Source organism: Moschus berezovskii, chromosome 1 (assembly GCF_049115385.1).
Source record: "Moschus berezovskii isolate FMDL1 chromosome 1, NW_MosBer_1.0, whole genome shotgun sequence".
Taxonomy (NCBI): Eukaryota; Metazoa; Chordata; class Mammalia; order Artiodactyla; family Moschidae; genus Moschus; species Moschus berezovskii.
Genome location: NC_142460.1, coordinates 100,959,013 through 100,982,976, shown reverse-complemented (window position 1 = coordinate 100,982,976; position 23,964 = coordinate 100,959,013). Strand labels below are relative to the sequence as shown.

The 23,964-nt window shown below is 40.3% G+C and overlaps 1 protein-coding gene across 8 annotated transcripts in view; it reads left to right on the top strand.

Moving 5' to 3' along the window:
* LPP (LIM domain containing preferred translocation partner in lipoma) overlaps window positions 1-23,964 on the top strand; it is a 772,586-nt gene that overhangs the window by 168,792 nt on the left and 579,830 nt on the right. For 7 of the 8 annotated variants that reach the window (XM_055408177.2, XM_055408186.2, XM_055408120.2 and 4 more), the window contains one exon: window positions 8,367-8,430. The gene's annotated coding sequence lies outside the window, so the exon portion shown is untranslated. Of the gene's footprint in view, window positions 1-7,393; window positions 8,013-8,366; window positions 8,431-23,964 lie in introns of those variants that run through there. The other variant, XM_055408166.2, reaches the window with a different exon arrangement.

The following is a 23,964-nucleotide window of genomic DNA, read 5'->3' as shown; positions in this document are numbered from 1 at the left end:
CAGGAGGGACATTGTCCAACAAAAATTACTGTTAATTTTGCTTTTGCTTATGTTAATATTTTATGTGATCTGTTTTCTTCCATAAAAATTGGTCAGGTTTTGAAATCATCATGAAGGATGCTAAGAGAGGCAGTAGAACCAGACCTAGATATTGAATTTTCTTTTTAATACCTTCCTCTCCTCTTTTACAATAGTTTTGAGGGATGTTGGGGGTTGAAAACAACTGCAGTGTATAAAAATGAGTAAATTTGGCAAAACATAAAAGATTTGCAGTCTCTCAAATGTATTCTCTAATCTTCACATAAGTTGGATATTCTTTTGCAATATGCCATTTTTTCCTATTTGTCATCCAACAGTTGCTCAGTTTCCCTTACCTGTGAACTCTGTGAACTGAACTTTGTTTTCTAACCCTCTGATTCTTCCCTCGTGATTCTCATTACCCTAAAGGCTGATCAGATTTGGCCTCTTGTCACCCCTGGTGGCGCTAGTGGTAAAGAATCCACCTGCAATGCAGGAAACCTGGGTTCAATCCCTGGGTTGGGAAGATACTGCTGGAGGAGGGCATGGCAACACACTCCAGTATTCTTTCCTGGAGAATCCCATGGATGGAGGAGCCTGGAGGGCTACAGTCCATAGGGTCACAAAGAGTTGGACATGACCGAAGGGACTTAGTATACATACACCTGTTTATCAGCTCTTACCTACACCAAGGACTTTGGTAACTCTTTTTTTCTTTCTGCAAAACTCATGTTTCCTGTCTGTAGTTACCTGAAAACCATTGAGTCTTTTCTGTTTCTTTTTTAGAACTTCTAGTTACGGTTTTTCCTAGCCGTATATTAGGCTCAAAAATTGCCTAGCAACAGTTCTAACTCTTTACAGAGTTTTCTGCTTCCTTTTTGGAACCTCTGGAGCTTGGGTCTGTCCTGTGCTTAGTGCATCATAGGAGCTTGATGGATGTATTGAATGGATGTTATTTTTATCCAGTGATCTCTTCTTCAAAGGGCATTCTCCAGATTTTTATCTAGTGATCTGAACTGTTGTTTATCTCTCAGCTAAGTCTCTGAAACACAGAGCTTCACTGGCCTATCTTCTAATGCTGACTCCCTCTCATTAGGATGTCATGCATGCCTTTCCTGGCAGATGGCCACTTAGCCTCACTTGAACACTTCTAATTCTTTGTGAGGTGATTGGTTCTACTACTGGGTAGCTTATGTTTAACAATCTCCTTTGCATTGTTCTGAAACTGAATTTTCATTGTTTCAACCCTAATAGTTCTAGCATTGCAGATTTTTCAAAAGTGTCATGGTTTATAAGGACACATCCTTAGATGCCCGAAGATAGTTTTTTATTCCCCATCCATCTTTGTTCCTCCTTCAATCTTTTTCTTACTGCTTAGATCTTGGTCCCTGAAAAGGTTTGGATGCTCAAATTCTTTATGCCTTCCCTTGAGAGTCCCTTATACTGCAAGGAGATCCAACCAGTCCATTCTAAAGGAGATCAATCCTGGATGTTCATTGGAGGGACTGATGCTAAAGCTGAAACTGCAGTACTTTGGCCACCTCATGCGACGAGTTGACTCACTGGAAAAGACTCTGATGCTGGGAAATGTTGGGGGCGGGAGGAGAAGGGGACGACGGAGAATGAGATGGCTGGATGGCATCACCGACTCTGTGGACATGAGTTTGAGTGTACTCCAGGAGTTGGTGATGGACAGGGAGGCCTGGCGTGCTGTGATTCATGGGGTCGCGGAGAGTCGGACACGACTGAGCGACTGAACTGAACTGAACTGACTGATTTCATATTACTTTCTAGATTTCCATTATGCAGTCCAATTCTAAGAGCCTTTTTAAAACCCACCTCTCTTTTCTTTTTATGATACTGAGAACAGTGTGAGTTTGGGACCCTAAAAGCTGGGATATGAATTCTAGTACCATAACTTATTTGGTGTGTGAACTTCATCAGTTACTTACTGCTTCTAAGCATTCCTTTACTCAGATGCAAAATGGGTGTATAATGACTTCTAAGAATATTTTTAAGGATTAAGATATGTGAAATGCTTAGCTTAGTTGTTGAAACATAGCATGTTTAATAGATATTTCTTTTAACTTGATTAACTTTTAAAAAAATCTTTCCTTTTTGGGGGGAGGGCTTCCCTTGTGGCTCAGCTGGTAAAGAGTCCACCTGCAACGTGGGAGACCTGGGTTCGATCCGTGGGTTGGGAAGATACCCTAGAGAAGGGAATAGCTACCCACTCCAGTATTCTGGCCTGGAGAATTCCGTGGACTGTATAGTCCATGGAGTTACAAAGAGTTGGACACGACTGAGTAACTTTCACTTCCTTTTGTTTATTGAATTAAAGTTGATTTACAGTATTGTGTTAGTTTCAGATGTGTTTATATATATGTGTATGTATATAAGTGTATATATGTATATCTCAACTCTTTTGTCTTTGATATTTTTTCCCCTACATATGACTTTTTTTTCTTTTTTAGAAATCATTATTTCAAGAGTCTCTCCTTTTACAGTCTATGGGAACTTGAATAGGTTTTGTATCCTACTGTTGTGTGACTATTGTATAATCTTAATTATGTCGAGTTGGTTCATAGTGCTTTTCAGGTCCGCTATATCCTTCTCAATATATCTCCTATGTCTACTTCTCAGTATATTCATTCTATTAATTTTTGAGCTTGATATTGAAACTCCAACTAAAAATCTTAACTAATCTACTTAAAAATAATTATATGTGGTACTATATGCAACCTTGTTCTGTATTTTCCAAGTCTTCTGTAAATATGTTATCATATTTTCACAATTAAAAAATGCTATTACAGTAAAAAATAGAATCTTTCCTTCTCCTCTCTCTTTCTTTCTCCATTTCCCCTGTTTGGATTTTATTTATACTTATAATCTTAAAAAGAATTCCCATTATCTCTAGATTGTTTCCTCCTTTGTTTTTTTTTTAATTTGGTATCACTTAGCATGGTTTTCTTGACAATCATTGTTTTTCTCTACATCAATTTTCTCAGCTCCTGCCTGCATTTCTATTCATATCTTCAGCCTTTATTATTCTTACTGTGAAAAACATTTCTTCACCCCTGTACTGGGTTAATGATGGCTAGGCCATTGCAGCTTACTTAACTCTTCCCTGAACCACTCACTTAGCAGCTTCTAGAATCATTTAATTGAACAATATACTTTTTTTTTTTACATTAACTGTTCAATTAATTTTAATTCACCCAACACTACTAACCTCTTGTTGTGTGGCATGTATTGAGCTTAATGCTATAGGAGTTACGTAAAACACTTTGATCATTTGTTCATTCAGTAAACATTTTCTTGAGTACTTACTAAGGATCAGATTCTGGATTTGGGGTTTGGTTTCAAGAAACAGACAGGGTTTTTTTCTTCAAGACACACAAGTGAAGAAAAGTTATAAAACAGTGTGGTAATTCTGTTGTTGTTTAGTTGCTCAGTCGTGTCCCATTCTTGCGATTCCATGGACTATAGCCCACCAGGCTCCTCTGTCCATGAGATTTCACAGCAAGAATACTGGAGTTAGGTGCCATTTTTTTTTTTTTTTTTCTTCCCTCCAGGGGATCTCCCCAACCCAAGGATTGAACCTGCATCTCCTGCTGGGCAGGCAGAGTTTTTACTGCTGAGCCACCTGGGAAGCCCCGGTGTCAATTTTAGTGATCTAGATATGAAGCTAGGCATTATGGTTGTCTTTACAAAGGCTGCTTCATCAAACGCTTTTGGGTCAGGAAAAGCTTTATAGCAAGAGGGACACTTGGTAAGAGCTTAGAGTCCACTGGAAATATAAGACCCATACTAGGGTTTCATTATGTTTGGTTATAAAGCCAGCTTCTAAGTTCTGTGTGTTATCATTGGCTTCTCCCCCCCCCGGCTTCCCAGAATTGCATACATGCAACATTTGCCTTGTTTAGGGGCCTTGGAACCAGTGTTTGGGACCTAATTACTGTTTGAATGCATATTTCTATATTCTAAAGTAGGAATAATGACATAAATACATGAAAATAATCTCATGATGCTAGGACACTTTACAAAGTCTTTACCTATCATTTCATTTACTTCTTAAAGAACGGCTTGCGGGTTTCCTCAGCGAGTATCTTAAACACTGTTGCTGCTGCTGCTGCTAAGTCACTTCAGTCGTGTCCGACTCTGTGTGACCCCATAGACGGAAGCCCACCAGGCTACTGTTAACTGATAGATATTAGACAAGAATTAGCACTGAATAATTATGTGTGGAGGATTTGCAAATAATTTTTTCTCTTTATTTCAAAGTGATCATGCTGTATTGTCTGATTTTATTTAGATCACAAACCAGCTTTGCCCATTACCAGGTATCTAGGAAAAAGTCTCTTTTCCACTCTGAGGCTTAGGTTTGTCACTTGCCAAATGGAGATATTGCAACTATTACTATTTCACCTCATTGAATTAGATGAAGAATAAAATCATTAGTTCATGTGAAAGAATAATGTATATATCTGATCACAACTGAAAACACAATAAATGTACTTTTTGAGCGACCAGATTGTGAACTACTTTGTCAAAGTCAATGCAGCTTAAATAATTAATTTTCACTTGTTTCTTAAACTTTCTGAGGCAGCTGAATGTCTTGCATGCTCAGTTGTTTAATCTTGTCTGACTGTTTGCCACCCCATGGACTGTAGCCTGCCAGGCTCCTCTGTCCATGGGGTTATCCTGGCAAGAATACTGGAGTGGGTTGTCATTTCCTCCTCTAAGCTACACGTCTTCCTTCCATCCGTTTACCCAGTAGTGACCGCTGCCATGTGCTGTATGTTCAATGAACACTTGTTGATTGGATTTTTTAAAGTACTGATCTTCGGAAGTCCAGTGCTGGAAATTGGTGAGCTACTTACATTTTTGCTTTGGATTCCTAAAGCCTCTGATTTAATGTCTAGATTATAAGTTCCGTTGATAGAACCCTTATAAATATCACATGCAGAAGATGAGCATTACCTTTAGGCCAAAGCAATTTACTTTTTAAAAATCTGATTAATTTCAACACAATCAGCCAGGATGTCAGAAGATCTCAGTGTCTTTGATAGATGCTGACAGCTGAGGAAATTAAAATCAGGGAGGGAAGCAATTAAATACTGGCAAACATTACTTTAATGAGACAACCAAATTGTTCATGAGCCACAGAGTACGTTGTATTCTTGATAAGTGTCTTAGGATATCATTTAAAATGTTCTTCATGTGGGATTTGATGTTGGGAGTGGAGGACATTCCATGTTTGTCATTTAATACCTTTGGCCTGACCTCATGTTTCGATTACTTTTGGGGTCAGACTTCCTAATAATTGTGTTTAAGATTATGATGTTGTTTAATTTATAAGTTATTGTCTCACCACCAGTTTTATCAATTCATAAAACTTACCAAAATGCACAAAGTCTAGACAAAATAACATTTGGTTTTTTCACAGTGGTTTAGGGAAAGCCATGGTCAAGATTCATGGAAAAAGAAACAGAAAAATGTGTATCTTATACAACTTCTAATTGAAAAGATTTGGGAATTGTAGCCCTAAAACCAGAACCAAGGTCCTCAATTCCCAGTCTACTGTTCTTTTTAAGATGGTACCCCTTGTTCAGAATAAACATCTGACATTACAGGACTGAAGACTTACTTCAGTTTATTTGCTTAGAGCGTTTTTACAAGGCTCTGTCGACTGCTTATTTGTACTACAGCACTTGTAAAATATCAAATATTAAGGGCCATCTATACATTGGCCTTAGTGATTCTCATGCCAGTTGGTTGGAATTTTTCTTCATAATGTCAAGATCACCACCTAGAGTTACGTTGTCCAAAACTGTTCAGGGGTGGAGTGGTCGATCCAGAGGCTACCATGGTTGTTGGAAAAACCTGTTTATATCTCTTCTCTCTTCATTTCTCCCGACCTCCCATTCCTGTCTTCTTTTTTCCTTATTCTTCATCATTTTTCTTTCCATTCACTTTTTATTCCCCCCCTCCTTTGGCTCCATTGTTCTTTCCAGTTTCTTCCCAAAATACAGTAGAAATAATTATTTTATACTAGTCCCAGCTCTAGGTTTATTGATTCTTGTTTTGCTTTGATCCTAATTAATGTGTTCAAGTTTTTTAAGTTAGAGGTTGATTGAATAAGTTTTTTGTTTTTGTTTTGTTTTAGTTGAAATTGCTTCTGGAAATGAGAAGGGTTTTCTTGAGAGTGATGGGATGGGTGATTTGACAAAGGATGCAGACTCGCCAGGTTTTGGGTCAGCAGTCATAAAATCCACAGAGGCAGCCAAGGATAACTGACTTCACCACTAAGATGGTAGAACTGGATTTGTCACTTGTCCCAGATGTCTTTATGCGTCTAGAGGAGAACTCCACTGCATCAGAAAATACTTGAGTTACTGAGGACACGTGCCACTCAGACCGTGTGAGAAGAGGATGGTGAACTTCTTAGCTAGAAGGTTTCAGCTCTTCTACAGTGTGAAATGAAACTTATTGATACAGACCCCTTTCCGAAAATTTAGTGGTACAGCCTTGTATTGTTTCTGTGGCTTGTGTTTCGATAGCTTGCCCAAGGATGTCACATCTCTGAAACTTCACTGGGGAGAGCTGAGAAAGTGTTGATGGTAACCCTGCATCGAACACTCCTATGCCTGAGCTTAGTAATGTGTCACCTTCTGGTTAGACCACAGATGTGAAGTCTCTCTCCTTTCACTTGCTAGTGAAGCAGGACTCAGTACTAAATGAGCTTTGGCCCCTTGACAATAGACTTTTACAGGTTATATGCTCGTTTTACCTTTCCTTCCAAATAGAGTGCTCCCAAATGGGAGGCTGCATCATGTAGTAGAAGCGTCCTTACTCGTTTGGGGATCAAGATACAAGGTTAAACTTTTATATGTTTCATATTAACCATGTGATGTTTGAAGTTTGGCTTCCTGATCAGTAAAATTGGGGTAATACGGTTTCATTGGGGTTATGTCAAGGAGGATTTGAGATAACATGATCATAAAATATTTTTCAACTATAAACTATAGTATTACAGATGATTAATATTTTTATTTTGGTGGCATATGGCAAGAATTTCTTGCAGAATATCATATCAACCATGCTGTATTCATAATCACCTGATTTAAGCCCCTATATGAAAATAGGATATCTTAAGAAAACTTATGAGAGATCTTTCAGTTCAGTTCAGTCGCTCAGTCGTGTCCGACTCTCCGTGACCCTCTCAACAAATCTATTCCCGTGTTAAAACTGACCCCTTGTTCTTGCAGTCCTATTGGAAGCTCCATCTCTCTGAACCTAAAGCATGATATAGGAACAGGCTTTAGACTGACCTGTGATAAATCTGCAGGCTTTCCCCTGAAGCAGTTGCTTTTGCTTTTTGGGTTGAGGGGATACATGATTCTTCATTTTGAGGCTTTTTCACGTGTAACAAAAGTTCTTTGTGATGCTGGTAGGTGAAGTCATGTGGATTGACACAGATAAATACTATGGTATTTTAAAACTAGAGACATGAATCAAGGAAATACCCAACCCAGAGATACCCTTTATCCTTGTGTGCTTAGAACATTATTCTTTGATCATATAAGCGTGTGCTCATAGGAGGAAATTTTTGTATACCATTTTGTTGACCACCCCATCAATGCTTATAGATATGAAATAATGGAGGAAAATCTTCTCCACAAAAGTTTAACTCATCTTTGGCTATGAAGTAGGTATTATATGTCTCATTTACATATAAGGAAATTGACACTTGGGGGTTTAAGTAACTTGCCTAAGGCCATTGGTAGGAGGCAGACAGGTCTGACTGGCTCTAAATCCTATGTGTTTTCCCCACTTCCTCATGTCAGTCAAATAACTGGTTTTATCTCATTATTTCCTCCTTCACTAAGTCTGGTGGATCAAGTCAAGGTGTTGTCTGTCCTCATGTTTTCCCAACCTAATATTCTGGATGCAAAGGAAAGCCCACTGGATGAACAGGCAGAGCTCAGAGGGTACAAACTCTTATCTTGCCATGTATTGTACTGTGCTGTCTTGGGCAAATTACCTACCTTTTTTGAACTTCAGTTTTTGCATCTGTAAAATGAGGAAAATAATATTCATTCACATTTGTGAATTTAACCACGAGAGAGATGCTAGTTCCTTTCCCATCCTCCTTGTCCTCTGGTAGAATAATCTCTTCCTGCTTCTTTTCCAGGTTGACATGGACTGAAATGAGACAATGTGAAATGTGAATGTGAAAGTGTTTTGTGAAACCAGAAACTGCTGTATAGATAGAAGAGTTTGTGATTATCAATGAATAAATAGAGCTTACAAGCTAAGAGTAACTTTTCCTGTTTTGTTTACAGACACTAGCATTGCAGTTTGCTGACCTTTGTGTCCACTGATCATTCCAAGAACAAGCTGTCCAAGGTAAGAGGGGCTTGGTGTCATCACATTTATGAAATGCTAGTAGGCATCTTAACCAATAGTGTTTAAGGTAGACTTCACTCCCAACAGAAGAAATATGAAGGTATTCCAGGAGCACCAAAACCTGAAAAATGGCCAAGGCAGTAAAGTGCTTCCCCTTTTATGTTTCCTTGATTTGATTTCCTTTTTAATTCCAGCTTTTTAAAGCTTCATACCTGAAGCAGAGAAGTATTTTGGTAACATGGAAGTATTAAAGTGTCTATAGTATGCCATGTCCAAGGGTGTTCTTATCTAGTGCCTTCTTATATCCCCAGCTAGTATGTAGCAGGAGGGCTTTCTCCAGTTTCCTGGTTATTGATGGGGTGAATTTTTCACTACACTGTTACCTGGCTCTGAAGGAGTCAAACTACTAGTCGGGTCTGTCACTGCATCTTACCTGCTCCCAAAACATCTCTAAAGGACATAATCTAAGTCTATCACAACAACAAAACCCTTAAAAATACAGGAAATGAGTTAGTCTTTTGAAACCCAGGACCTGTAGTGCCTGTATTCCACTCTCTTAGGGAACCAGTGTAAATGACTTAGAACTTTGGCAGAAGATTTCATTCTTCTTAAGTTTGTCAAGAAAATGGAGACCAGTTAAAATAAAAATAAGAAAGCATAAAATTTGTTTTAGTGTTTAAGAAAGCATAAGAAGTTTTAAAATTTGCAAGATGTGTGTTTTCTTCTGCAGATAACCAGTTGATATCTGTACTTCCCAGTTAACTCTGCTGTGTTCTCTGTAATCTTCTGGAAGTCTTAGCCAAAAGGAGGCGAAGTAGTTGCTATGGTTTTCCTAACTGCAGGCCCTATAGGATAGCACCTTTGTGGAAGATTTGATATCATTTTTTAAAGTTCTGTAAACATTTCTTCTGATGAATATTTTGATTATCTCTTTGGTATTTTCTTTACATGATTTTGAACTTTTTTTTTTTTTTTTGAGTTGGGGTCTAGTTGATTTACAGTGTTCTGTTCAAGTGAATAAATTATACATACACATATATCTGTTCTTTTTTAGATTCTCTTACTATATAGGCCATTGCGGAGTGATGAGTAGAATTCCCTGTGCTATACAATAGGTCTTTATTAGTTATCTATTTTATATATAGTAATTTAAACATAATTTTAATTACACAGGCCTTTGAGCAAATTGAGGTTTGTTGGTACAGCCTCATATTTGCAGGAGCTGCAATTTAGAAATGAGTGAAAATTTTGGCGTCACATTAATATGGTTTTCAAAGCTAACACTCATCATATACATCGAATAAGAAGAGATCATGTGTGAGCAAGGCCAGTGAGGGAACGTAAAGACTGTGAAACTCTTCTATGAGCAGATCCAACCTATACGCCATTTGTGGTATTTAGATTTTATACTTGTTTCTACAAGAAGAGTTACTAAAAAAAAAAAAAAAAGATGGTAGCCAAAAATATAGGAATGGCTCCTGCCCATCTTTTTGTTCCTATCTAGTCCATAAAATGCCCCTTCAAAAAAAATCCTTTCTCATATACTTCATGTATTTTCAGGGATAACACATCAGGAAAGAATGTACTGTGGACAGGTGATAGCATAATTTTTGGTAGCTCTGTTTGGCAGATATCTGTTTGTTCATCTGGAAGCTACAGTTTTTATATTAACTTTCCTCCAAATGCAAATTGTTAAATATTAATAAAATACTTTTTGAAAAGTGGTTAACTATGCCCCTGCTTCCCCACTGAAATCCATTTGAATGTACAAAGAAGAGTTTAGGCAAGGCTGGAAAGGTTACGAAAAATTGCTCTTGAGAAAGAAATTTCGTGTATATATATCATCTATGTATTATCTATCATCTATTATCAGTCATCTGCTATCTATCTATCCATCTGTCTTTTAAAATTATTCAAGTGGATTTGGTGAGGAAAGAAGGATAAAAACTTCTCAAATAGCCTTTGGATGATAGAGAAGTAAATATTCTGAGAGCATACTACAGAAATTTAAAATAATCTTATGGTAATAATTGATGTCAGTGTCAGTAATGAAGAAAGAATAGCAGTTTAAATAAATAATTAGGCTTGACGGTAGCTGTGTCAACAGGTACCCACTTAATGAGTGTAATCATTGTTTTTCTCAGCTTTCATGGTTGATCCACTGACTGCGGTGTGTTCTCTGTCCCACTTCCAAACAGAATCTATTTAAAGCTGTACTTCATGGAATCTGAAACTGTATACCCTGTTTACTATTTAGAGCTGATACCCAATGTTCTTTAACAGGGAAGATCTTACTTGAGTAAGAACAAGCTTCTGGCCTTTGGTAGACCGTTGATTATCCTTGTTTTCCATGGGGTGATTCATTAGCGAGGATGAATAATGCCCAATTAATTCTCACAGACTTGTCTCTATTGCTAGAGTGAGTTGGTTATTATAATTTGATGGAAACAGCTCTAGTCTGCCTTAAATCAAATAAATCAGCTATTGTTATATGAGGTGGAGTTAGAGACAGTAGTTATAAGTGAAATTATGTTCTTAGTGACCTGAATAGAATCCCATTGTTTGCAGGAGTGAAGTAATGCATTATGGGTTATGTTCTATGAACCAGGAGTCATGAGAATCTATTTCTACTCCCAGCTCTGACTGTGACACCTTGGTCATATCATTTTCCCTCTTTGGGGTATATTTCAGCATCTGACAGTAGATAGACCAGTTGGTCATGGTGTTATTTCTAGTCAAATGTCCTAACGTTAATTGCTGTGATTTTTATTTCTTGGTCAGTTCTTTCTTCCTCCTACTGCTACTAGAGAGTCTAGTGTGAAAATTGTTTTTTTTAGCTTTTAATTCTTCTACATACCTGAAAGGCAGTTAATGATTTGAATTTTAGATTGGACAGTGATTGAACATTTATGCATTGGTTGTGTCTACCCTAGCAACATTCATTTTCTAGTTAGAAATAAAAAAAGTCCATTTTCCTCTATGTTTTTCTGTTCCATAATCTCAGTCTCAGATTTAGAGGCTCTGGTAATCTTCTCAACTAGCCATATAAAAAGGTTCCTCTTCTGTTGTTTGACTTTTCTGGGATTGAGTCAGTGACCTGTAAGGAGAGGTCAGAATATCAAAGACAGTGGGGGCACTGAGAACCAATCTAGACAAAATTTTACAGATGAATTTATTTGCAAAGAAGAAATGGAGACACAGATGTAGAGAACAGACATACCAAGTGGGGGAGATGGGGTGGGATGACTTGGGAGGTTAGGACTGACATATATACACTGCTATGTTCACACGCTAGTAAAGTCATGCTCAAAATTCTCCAAGCCAGGCTTCAGCAATATGTGAACCGTGAACTCCCAGATGTTCAAGCAGGTTTTAGAAAAGGCAGAGGCACCAGAGATCAAATTGCCAACATCCGCTGGATCATGGAGAAAGCAAGAGAGTTCCAGAAAAACATCTATTTCTGCTTCATTGACTATGCCAAAGCCTTTGACTGTGTGGATCACAATAAACTGTGGAACATTCTGAAAGAGATGGCAATACCAGACCACCTGACCTGCCTCTTGAGAAACCTGTATGCAGGTCAGGAAGCAACAGTTAGAACTGGACATGGAACAACAGACTGGTTCCAAATAGGAAAAGGTGTACGTCAAGGTTGTATATTGTCACCCTGCTTATTTAACTTATATGCAGAGTACATCATGAGAAACGCTGGGCTGGAAGAAGCACAAGCTGGAATCAAGATTGCCGGGAGAAATATCAATAACCTCAGATATGCAGATGACACCACCCTTATGGCAGAAAGTGAAGAGGAACTCAAAAGCCTCTTGATGAAAGTGAAAGAGGAGAGTGAAAAGGTTGGCTTGAAGCTCAACATTCAGAAAACTAAGATCATGGCATCTGGTCCCATCACTTCATGGGAAATAGATGGAAAAACAGTGGAAACAGTGTCAGACTTTATTTTTTTGGGCTCCAAAATCACTGCAGATGCTGATTGCAGCCATGAAATTAAAAGACGCTTGCTCCTTGGAAGGAAAGTTATGACCAACCTTGATAGTATATTAAAAAGCAGAGACATTACTTTGCCAACAAAGGTCCGTCTAGTCAAGGCAATGGTTTTTCCCGTGGTCGTGTATGTATGTGAGAGTTGGACTGTGAAGAAGGCTGATCGCTGAAGAATCGATGCTTTTGAACTGTGGTGTTGGAGAAGACTCTTGAGAGTCCCTTATACTGCAAGGAGATCCAACCAGTCCATTCTAAAGGAGATCAATCCTGGATGTTCATTGGAGGGACTGATGCTGAAGCTGAAACTGCAATACTTTGGCCACCTCATGCGACGAGTTGACTCACTGGAAAAGACTCTGATGCTGGGAAAGGTTGGGGGCGGGAGGAGAAGGGGACGGCGGAGAGTGAGATGGCTGGATGGCATCACCGACTCTGTGGACATGAGTTTGAGTGAACTCCGGGAGTTGGTGATGGACAGGGAGGCCTGGCGTGCTGTGATTCATGGGGTCGCGGAGAGTCGGACACGACTGAGCGACTGATCTGATCTGATCTCTGATGTATAAAATAGATTACTAATGAGAACCTACGATTCAGCACAGGCAGCTCTGCTCATTGCTCTAAGTGAGAAGGATATCTAAAAGGAGGGGCTGTATGAATATGTAGAACTGATTCGCTTTGCTGTACAGCAGACAGTAACACAACATTGTAAAGCAACTATACTCCAATAATAAAAATAAAAAAAGAACCAATTTAGCCAGATCCTTTCATTTCAGAGATGGAAATTTTGGGCTCAGGGAGGGAATCTGATTTGTCTAAGGTATTAGTGGCAGATCCTGGACTAGACTTCTTTCTTCAGGCTCCTTAGTTGCTGTTTTAGGAGAGGAATCTCTATATGTGAAATGTCCTTTCTCTTCCCAACATTTAAAAGGACGTTATCTTTCAGGCAAAACCAATCGCATTGCCAACTCAGGGGTGTGAGATGCCCTTCAAATATGTGGATGGCATACTTTTTGGTTCATTCTGTGAGGCATGGGATAGATAATTTTGGCTGCCTCTGCTCTCTGTGTTTGTTAGGAGTCTGTGTTTCCCTTGCGCTTCTTCTTGACCTTGACATCACCACTCTTTCCTACTGTCCTTTTCTAATCCAGTGAATTATAGGAAGCTAAGGATGAGTTCCTAACTTGCTGTGTACTGTGCATGGTTGGGAACATTAATAAAGAGAAGACAGATGCAGGATTAATATGCAGGAGGACAGGAGAATAATAGCCAACACAGTGAAGTCTAGTTCAAGGCCTGCGGTTCCCAGTTGCTGTGCTACATAAGATTAACAGCAACATCTCTCATCCTTTCAGACCTTCTTTCTGCCTTGTTCTTGTGAGACTGGGCTGGGACTGAGGAGCAGCTGGAATGATCTTTGCCAAAACCAAACTAATGTTTTCATGAGATTTCCACGTCCAGAGAAGAGAGCAATAATTATCCATCAGCTGGAAAATAACTTAGAGGCAACTGGGTCTAAACACTTACCTTGTACTTCATAATACTGATGTACAGAGCGTGGAACTCATTTTACTGGGTCTGAGATTCAAATCCTGGCTTTACCTTATTTGCTGTGACTTTGGTGAAGGCATGACCTTCCTTTGGACCTTAGTTTCTCCATCTATGAGATGGGAAGAGGAGGAGGAGGATTAAATAGAGGATGTCAGAGGTTCCCAGAATCTTGATCCTGGGTCTCTGACTTGCCTAAGGTCCTGTAGCAAGACTTTAACTAAGCTGAGTCTTAGATTCAGAGCTCCTTTCTCTGATTTGGAGTGCTCATCATGAATACCGCCCATACTTTCTAAACCACATGCTTGTATCTTTCAGCCTTCTTTTATTAAGTAAACTTTTTCTCTCTCCATTGGCAGATCCCTCTGTCAAGGGACTTGCCTAAGGCAGTCATTATTAATTTGTGTGTGTGTGTGTGTTTAGTGGTAAGGGAGAGGATTATGGAATATTTGGAATCTGTGAAATAGTTAGAAAATACACATCTGTATAGAATGTTGTCTACAATTTCATGAGGTTTGTAAACTCTCTAAAGGCCATAACTAGGTTCTAGGTTAAACAAAAGATGTTTTTCAGTGTGGGAAGTCTGAGATGACATTTTGATAACACACATTTCCTTTGCTGTTGGATTTCTCCCACAATTCACCTATTGTTTTACTCTGAGTGTCGGACTCATTTATGAGTGTGACTCTGGGCATTTATATGTTTCAAACTGTTGAGTGATGTTTTAATATTCAAATTCTTACTCCGTTCGCTTTATTCACTTATTCACTCTATCAAATTACATTTAACCCAGAACCTGCTAATCGCTATCAATTTTAATACATCATTTCACTGAATCTCATAAAATAAAAAAATATTTTTCCCACTTTTCATATGTGGAAACTGAGCCCAGAGAGGTTGAGTAGTTTGCCTAATGTCATAGAGCAAATGAAGGCAGAGTCTGGAATCAGATCTAGATCCGCTTGAAAATATGTGACTGCATCTAGAGATAACAGGCTTCCCAGGTGGCGCTAGTGGTAAGGAACCTGCTTGCCAGTGCAGGAGACATAAGAGATGTGGGTTCCATCCCTGGGTTGGGAAGATCCCCTGGAGAAGGGCATGGCAACCTAGTCAGTATTCTTGCCTGGATAATCCTATGGACAGAGAAGCCTAGCAGGCTAGTGCCCACAGGGTCACAGAGAGTCAGACATGACTGAAGTGACTTAGCATACACGCACACAAGAGATAACAATGAATGTGAATGGGGGCAGTGAAACTATTCTATAAACTACAGAAATTCCTAGTAAAGAATAGTCAGTGGGCCTGTGAGGAGTACAGTGAATGTGTGTTCTGGGAGTTTAAAGAGGGACAAGCTCATATATCCTGAATCTTTTATATGATAATTCATTAATTAAATGCTTTTCTGGTATCTTAAGGCAGGATAAGAAAAGTTGGGCAGTTGTCTAAACTGCATTATAAATAACTCATGTTTTCTCTTTTCTTGCATACTTTGATCAGGTTAGTGGTCTGAGAGTCTCCAGTTTTGTAAGTGAGTGCAGGAGGAGGTGGTGATTATGGAGTCATAGAGCCCTGATCGCACTGCAAGTTATCAACTGAATTGGAATTTCAATGCTTTGGGGAATCCGTTTGTTGTTTTCTCCCTGTTATATTGAGCGTGGGATTTTTACCAGAGATAGACTTCTGGCCGTGCACAGATCAGCACAAATGCAGATGTGAGCAGCAAGAATTTGGATCGTGCCAAGAGGTAATGACTGCCACATGTGTGAAGCTAATCTCAGTGCCTGGTGACCCACTGTGAGTCTGTGTGGGAGCCTTGAGAATGAAAGCTGGTGTTAGACATGGAAGAGGCCTTGGAGGTTGTCAGAGGCAACACCTTCAGGTGGGAAGATGAGGTCGGGAGAAGGGGCAGCAGCGGGTTGATAGCAGAGCAAGAACCAGACTTCATACCAGTGCTCTCCAGTAATAGCGCCTTAAATTTCCTGTCTTCCATTGGCTCATGCCCCCACTTGACACTGGATTGGGAATTCAGCGTTATTAACTGCATAACCTTGGAAGCATAACTTGATTTCTTTAGGTCTCAGTTTTGTTGTCTGTAAAATGAAAATCACACCCTTTTGGCAGAACTGTTGTGAGGATAAGTGAAATACCATTGTGCTGTACAGCACACTGAGGTGTTACCTCACGTATGCTTACCAGTCCTTATCATAGCCCAAGGAGACGGCGTGCGTGTATGCTAAGTCGCTTCAGTCATGTTGACTCCGTGTGACCCTGTGGATTGTAGCCCATCAGGCTCCTCTGTCCATGGGATTCTCCAGGCAAGAATACTGGAGTAGGGACAGGTACATGTATCCTATTCTTCTTCTACAGATTCTACTTCCCACCTTCGTTTTGATACTTTTCAGATCGTTGCTTCTCAGAATTTGGTCTGAAGACCAGGAATTTCAGCATCACCTGGGAGCTCCTTAGAAATGCAGGTCCCTTTCCAGACCTCCTGATCAGAATCTGCATTTTAATAAGATTTCCCAGGTCGTTCTAGGCTCATTAGAGTTTGAGAAGCAGTTTTTCTACTGGAGACCAATTCTGAGTCTGTTGGCCATAGGCCTCTGCTGACATTGACAGGATTGGAACCAGTATTTCGGGGGACATGCCTTCCCCATGCCTGGAGAGACAGGAGGGAGCCCTTGTCAGGCAGCTCCCTGGGAGTAGTGGAAGGCTGGGTTGCAGGAATCCAGCAGGCTTTATCTTTTCAACGCCCTTCATTTCCCCAGAAGTAGTATTCACCAGGGGTCAAACTGGGATTGGATCCCAGGCTTTGGACTCCTAAAGTCTGTGTTCTTTTCATTACACCACCTTGCCTCAGTCAAGAGGAATGCTGGGCTGTGAGGACCATAACTCTTAATTCCCCATAGTGCCGGTATTTCGACACTGGCTGTTTTACTCTATTACTCAATTCCTAGAGGGGAGGAATTAAAAAAAAAAAAAGAAAAAAGCTTGAGTTGAAAGCCAGGATCCTGCAGCTTAATCAGTTATTTTCATTTTTTAATGAGGGAGACTATTGTGAAATAAGTAATTATTAATTACTCAAAACTAATGAAATATTTTAGTTTCCTTGCTAAAAAAGCATATGGAAGCTAAAAGAAAGCATATGGGTGTTTTTCGGGAAGCATATTGGTGAATGGACGAATTCTGGCGGTGCCAGTATGCCTTTGCTGTCTGGCTGGGGCCATCCCTGTGTGCGCTGGCATCTGAGTCCTCGTGTGTTTGGAGGGATTATTTAAAATTCCCATCTGATGTGTGCCTAAGGTTGCCTCTGGAGTTACACAGCTCTGCCTCATAAATCTTTCTGCCGTGTTTTCACTCCGATATTACTGGTGGAGTGTCACTCAGTATAAAACCTTTACCATCAGGGGGCTGCCATGCTTCTCCTTTCCAGATGTTTCTTTTTCTCTGCAGTGGCCCAAAAGGGCCTGCACAGATGATGCTTGGGTATAGAGACTGTTCACCCGATGGTTTACCATAGCATCCTTGGATCTCCTTGCTCCACTGAGGACCATCTGTGAGACCTCTGGGCTCCCTACTGAGTATCTGCACTGCAGATTTCTCCTTGTAAAACCAGAATGGTGGTTCAAGTGCAGGTCCGCTCAGGGCTGTTCATCATCGTAGTCCATACCCTTTGCTCCTCCTCTCCTCTTACGTCTCTTCTCTCTTGCCGTATGTTTGTGGATCTGGTAAATGGCTTGATGGATTGGGAGGTGGTTGAAACTCTTTGGCCACTCTGGTGATCCAGGCTTGTGACAGTTAGAGGCAGCATGCTATGTTTGAGAAGGTACTTGGCTGAGAGTCAGAAAACCGAGGTGCAGATTAACCTGACTTAAGCAGCATTTACTTAGCACCTATGGAGAAAGGTGGCTAACTAAGACATGGAAGGAGGGAGGTGGCAGGTGTGTGGAGATGAACTTGATGCAGGGCCAGCCAGGACTCAGCGTGATGTGGGGGCTCAGAGATGAGACTCTGTGAGTGAGAGAATGTGGGAGTTCTTTCTACAGGAGGTTTCTTATAAAAGCAGGGGCTGGAATTGGCTTTGAAGCATGGTCGAGTGGACTTTGATGGGATATTACAGAGGCTTCAGAGCGACGCTCTGGCAGGCAAGAATCAGCTTAAGGCAAGTCCCCAGAAGCAGGTGAATACCATCCCTGCCCAGAGAACTGGGCACAGATGACAGAGATGTGTAGTTGAGAGAAAGCACTTCTTTTCTGGCAGACCTCTGTCTCCTCAGCTGCAGAGCGTACCCTTTGGACAATTTGATTCTCAAGACCAATTGGAGGTCTTGAGGCTACCGCATCTCCCAAGACCTACCCCATCTCCTAAGACCTACACCATCTCCTATCCTAAAGCCAGATAAAGCATTTAGCTAAAGGTTGGTCACTCATAGTGGCGATGGAGCAGGGCCCAGAACCCGTGTGTCTTATTTATGACTTCATCACTCTCTCTGTGACCCACAGGGCATTAAAACAGTGAGTGGTTGGGATGACCATTATTAGTCTAGCCTTTAGTGTGTGAAACACAGAATTTTAAAATAATCTGCAGCATAAAATAAATAAGATATTTCACCATTTTACATACCTTTTGACCCTTCCACTGGAGACTGTCCACTCTTACGAAATGCTTCCTTCTTCCATTTTGCCTGTGTGGGCTTTGCTTTCCTGCCTGAACAATCCCTCCTCCTAGGGAAGCCTTCTGTCTCCACCCTTTGGCTCAGTTAGTGTTGGACTTTGTTTTATTTTGTATTGCCACCTTTTAATGTTTCCTCTTATCTCCCACCCCCTGTACATGTATTATGAGGGTTCTGAATCTAAGGACTATTTTCTGCTTCTCTGAATTCCCTTTCACTCCTGGCACAGCACCGCCCATTTCATTCCTGATAAAGAAACACACAACTGTGTTCTTCAACCGTTTTTCCCTCTGCTTGGTGCTTGTTTTTGAGATGGATATGACACTTAGAGATTTATAGAATTTCAGAATGGGAGAGGAATTTAAAAATTCACTGTCTAGTTGAGCTCCACCCCAGGGAAGAAATGGCTTACCCTGCTGTACCTGCCCAGCGAGTGGTGGGTCTCAGAGTGGCACCCTCGTCTGATCAAGCAGGAGAGGGGTGGTTGGGGCCTGAGCTCCTGCTCACCCTTTAACAAGTGTTGGCGGGTTCCTTCTTTCTATGGAGAACTTTGGGAGTAAAGGTGGTACACGTGATGCTGCTGCCATATGAACCAGATGGAAGCAAGCAGACGCTTAACCCGTGTCTCCTGTGATGTACTACGTGACAGGCCCATGGCAGGTGCTTTCACATCATTTGGTTTAGTCAATCATCATAAGCGAGAATTCCCCCACCCCCTGCACGTGGGAGACAGGTTGTAAACAGGGCATTTAACCAAAGCCCTTTGCTGTAAACACCGAAGAGTGCATGGCAGTGGATAGATTTTTGCCTGATGGGCAGAGTACTCTTTGCACTCTCAGCTGTTCTCAGGGTAACTGATGGGGGGCAACAATCAGAACTGTGGTGGGAAAACCTGTGTTCCCTGGAGTATAAGAGAGGATTCGGCTCTCTCTCCTCTCCTCTACACACGCATCCTGGAGTCTTTGGAGGGATGAGACTTGCCTACCTCCCACTTGGGGGTTGGTAGTATTGGATTGTACTTGTTCTGGTTACATCTTACTCCTGCCTCTCCCTTGGCCTCCAGCCCCACTGAGTCTATTTTTCTGTCACGCCTATTCATTCTTCTTCACCCTGCTCTCTCCCTCTCCTGAATTAACCCTGGGTGACCTCAGAACCCAAAGGTCCCGATGGCAGACTCCCCTGGACTGGACTGTAAAATGCTGGCAGGGAAGACAGGACACAAATCTGTTAAATACACAGTAAAAATAGCTTCTGATCTACGCAGCTCGGTATTAGGCAAGATGATATTAACGAGGTTTGAGTGCTGTTCTGAAATGTGGCAGCTGCACATGCATCCTGGCTGCTTTTCCTCCTACCTCTGGCAGCTTGTGAGCAGTGTTGCCATGACACTCCTTGGGCTCTGTTTAGATCAGCTGTTTTCTGAAGGAGTCCCTGACCTTCCCCACAATAGAAACTGTTGATGTGGTCATGTCAGAGCCCCTCCAGGAGCCCTGGAACCGGTGGGCCCCCAGTTGTGACTTGGAAACTGTTGGAAGCTGTAGGTCAGGACACAGACTTTGAATGTTTGGGAACAAGAAAGGCTGTTAAATATCCTCTAGTGTCCTTTGATGAGGAGGATACTGAGCCTATTGAATGAAAGGGACTTGTTCAAGGTCGCAGAGTGAAGTAGGGACAAGGCTGAGACAGGAACATGGGTCTCCAGATTCTCTAATGTTCCAATTGTGCCACTCTTTCCCCTGCCTGAGGGCCTTTTCAGCCCTGATGGCTGTGGATGGAGAGGAGACAGGCCTGGGGACATCGATGTCCCTAGGAATGGGCAGAGGGAGTGAAGAGAGAAGGGAAGTTCAGTGCAGAGGGAAGAAGGAGGAGAAGAGGGTTACGAATAGTGTGGGGTGACAGAGGCCAGAGTAAGTGGCCTCGGTACCCCTCAGCCCATTCGAAGAGACTCTTTTCTATCAGGTTCCACAGGTTGGTCCACTGAGAAATAGATGCTTACAGAAGCAGGGGAATAACAAGGTCATGTTCTCTGTTGCTCCGAACCCTTCCCTAACCTCATATTAGACTTCACAAAACACTACCATTAAAAGTCATTGTCAGCACCATGGTCTTTGGGATACTTTATTATACAGTGTTGAGTATTCTTTAGAGAGTTCATATGTGAAATGCTGTCTTCTCCACTTGATAGCGGGATCTCAGGAGACAGAAACGGTGAGTCACATGGACCCTCCTCCCTTCTCCATGCTCCTCCTCCCTCCTCCCTTCCCTCCCTCCACGCATGACACCTGGCAGAGAACTAAATCACATATGATGAGCATCCAGTAAATTTTTGTTGAGTTGAACTTAGTTGAATTTAGATGGCCTCGACATTTTTATTAATTGATGGAGTGGGTAGCCATTCCCTTCTCCAGGGGACCTTCCTAACCCAGGGATCGAACCTGGGTCTCCTGCATTACAGGTGAATTTTTTTACCATCTGAGCCACCAGGAAGCCCAACAGATGGTGGACATTGTCAAATAAAGATTTGGGGGAATAATCGTCTCATCAGTGAGATTTCTTAGTTAACCTTCATGAAAGTATACTGTCAAGTATTATTCTCGTTTAACAATGAAGAAATAAAAGGTGACTTGCTCCAACTGAAAGAGTAAATGGTGAAATTTGATTTGCCTCTAGATTGTCTGTCTTCAAATGTTATGTTACTTCTACTCTTTCCCAGTACTTATGGAGGAGTGATTGTTCCATAGATAGTGGTTTTCACCCTTCCATTGAGGAGTTCCAGCCTTTTAAGGTTATAACCTACCTCTTAAGAGTTTAGAAAAATAAATATGAATTCTCGGATTTGAAACAGTGACTTATTATGCTTTGGACCACCTCAGGCTGATTTTTAAAAAAAATTTTTTTCTCTGTAAGCCAAGGGAAAAATAACACATTTCTGTATTCTTTAATTTGCTTAGTTTGAAATAAACTTTGAAATGGTATGTAATACTGTTTGAACTTTTAATACATTTGGATACATCCAGAATATGAGGGAAAAAGGCCTTCTGCCCTAAATGAATTGACTAATTGAGCTGTGAACAAAGTTAGACCTTGTTTTTTGTTACAAATGAAGAATGCAAGAATTTTTTGTTGCTTTAGCTGAAGTCAAGGTTTTGGTTGGTATCGGTGTTTTGCAGGTATTTTTCAATATTTGCCATATTCATAAGATGATATACTTTATGCTTTCCTAACTCTCGTCCGATTTGGATGCATTTGGCTGATAACACCCTGCATCCTGTCTGAAAAAAAGCATAAATGTGGAGCCGTCTTCCTATTTTATGTATGTGCTTTGGAAGACCACAGTTGTCTAATTTAAATTTCAGTACAGAGGCAAAGCTTATCAGTAGCGAGCATAATATCTTGATATATATAGATCACATGTTTCCTTTTGTGTCTAACGTTCCAGGTGTTTAAGGAGGAGAATGAGTTGAATGATAATGGTATAATGTCCAGAGAGATAGTTGAATACATAAAACAAATATGCTTGGAATCTATTTCTGTAGTGTGTATGTGTGAGATTAGCTCAGTCTTTTTATAAAGTTGTCTATACTTGAAAGTACATAATAACTTCGGAATTACCAGAGAAAATTGAAATCAAAACTTGGATGATTAGGGGGATGGATAACTTATCTTTTGTTTTAGAGCTGTAGGTAAAGTGAAAAGTCAGAAGAGTGTATAGTTTGTTGTTAGATGGAAACCAAATAGTATCTCTATATTTTCTTTGTGAAGAAAGCTTGGCTTGGGAATCTGAGTATTCTTTCAAACTTTCCAAATTACTTTAGCCCCCACTGATGCCCATACTTTGCTTAATTTGATTGAATCAGTTTACACTGAACAATGGCTTAGAAAACATGTTATTTATTATAAGCAATGCACATACACACTACATAAATAAAGGAAAGGAGAAAAAGAAGCAGCACTTGCATATGTGAAGCAATCTGCCTCGCTTGAGAAGTGCATATGTGTATGTCTTTTTGTTTAAGTAGATTGGGAGCACCTTGAAGATAAGAGAAATGTTTTGTACATGTTTGTGATAATGATTTTGTGAACTCAAGTGCGGTAAATCAAAACAACTTTGGTAACATCTTTTGCTTGGAGTCAGTAGACTTATTCAGTTTCTGTAGAAGTCATTCTATTACTTTTGAAATCCCTCTGCTTCATAGACTTTCTGTGGAATTACTTTAGAAATCCATCTGCCTACTTGCAAGAAAAATGGATAGTTAAGTAGTGCAATAGCCTGTTTACATACTGGCTCAAACTGTCACTGTAAGAAAAGGTTGCATATATTCTAAAATGTTACACAGCTAGGAAAAATATACACATGTAATATATAGAGTGACTATATATGTACATATATATACAATCATATATATATGATCTGTTCCCTGTCACAATATTTAACCCAATGTGCTATTTACAGTAATGAATCAAAATGTCAGTTTTAAAAATATGAAGTGTCAAAGTGTTCCCACGTTGCGGGAAAGTTTGATGTGACAGTTTGTTAATCATATGACTATTATATCAAACGTGTCTCACAGTGTTTTTTGCTTGGTGCTCTTTCTTGTAGGCTCCTCGCACTTTTTCAGTGAATTCCAAGTTCAAGTTACTAACCCAGGGAACACATTTGGGTTACGTGTCTCCCACACCTCACACAAATGCTGCTATGTTTTCCTCTACTTACAGCTGAATGGATTTAACATCATTTCAGAGTAGTTTGATTTTGTGCCTGACACATTTATGTATAGAAGCTAGAAGAAAAAAAAAAATTCCCCTACTGTAATTTTGTTGTTTTCACTGCAAAACCATCACATGAAACCTTGATAGAATAGCTGTTTTGTTTTTTTCCAAGCTGGGTTTCTCAAGGTATAATTTAGGTGTCCTTATTCTTTGACCTTGGGTACATTTTTGAATTTTGCTTGGCACATTGATTATACCAACTTCTTCATCCTAATAAAAGAACAGAATCCTAGAACATAAATACCATATATATGGGAAGAGGCAGCATGGTTTCTCTCTGAAGTGTGGCTGTGCTTCTTACTAGTTCTGGATACATGGATCACACTCAATCTTTGGGTCTCAACTTCCTCTGAAGAATTATTAAGATTGAAATTAGATTAGATTAGTGAATTTTTAAATGCATGCCTTCAAGGAGTCCAGAGCTCTGGGTGGACGTGTGACCTCAGATGATAGGGTACAGGGGAAGTGGTGAGGAATCTAGGCTGTTCTACCTGAGCAACCGAATCTTAAATCTGTTTTTAGTTGTACATAATATTTCATTTTGG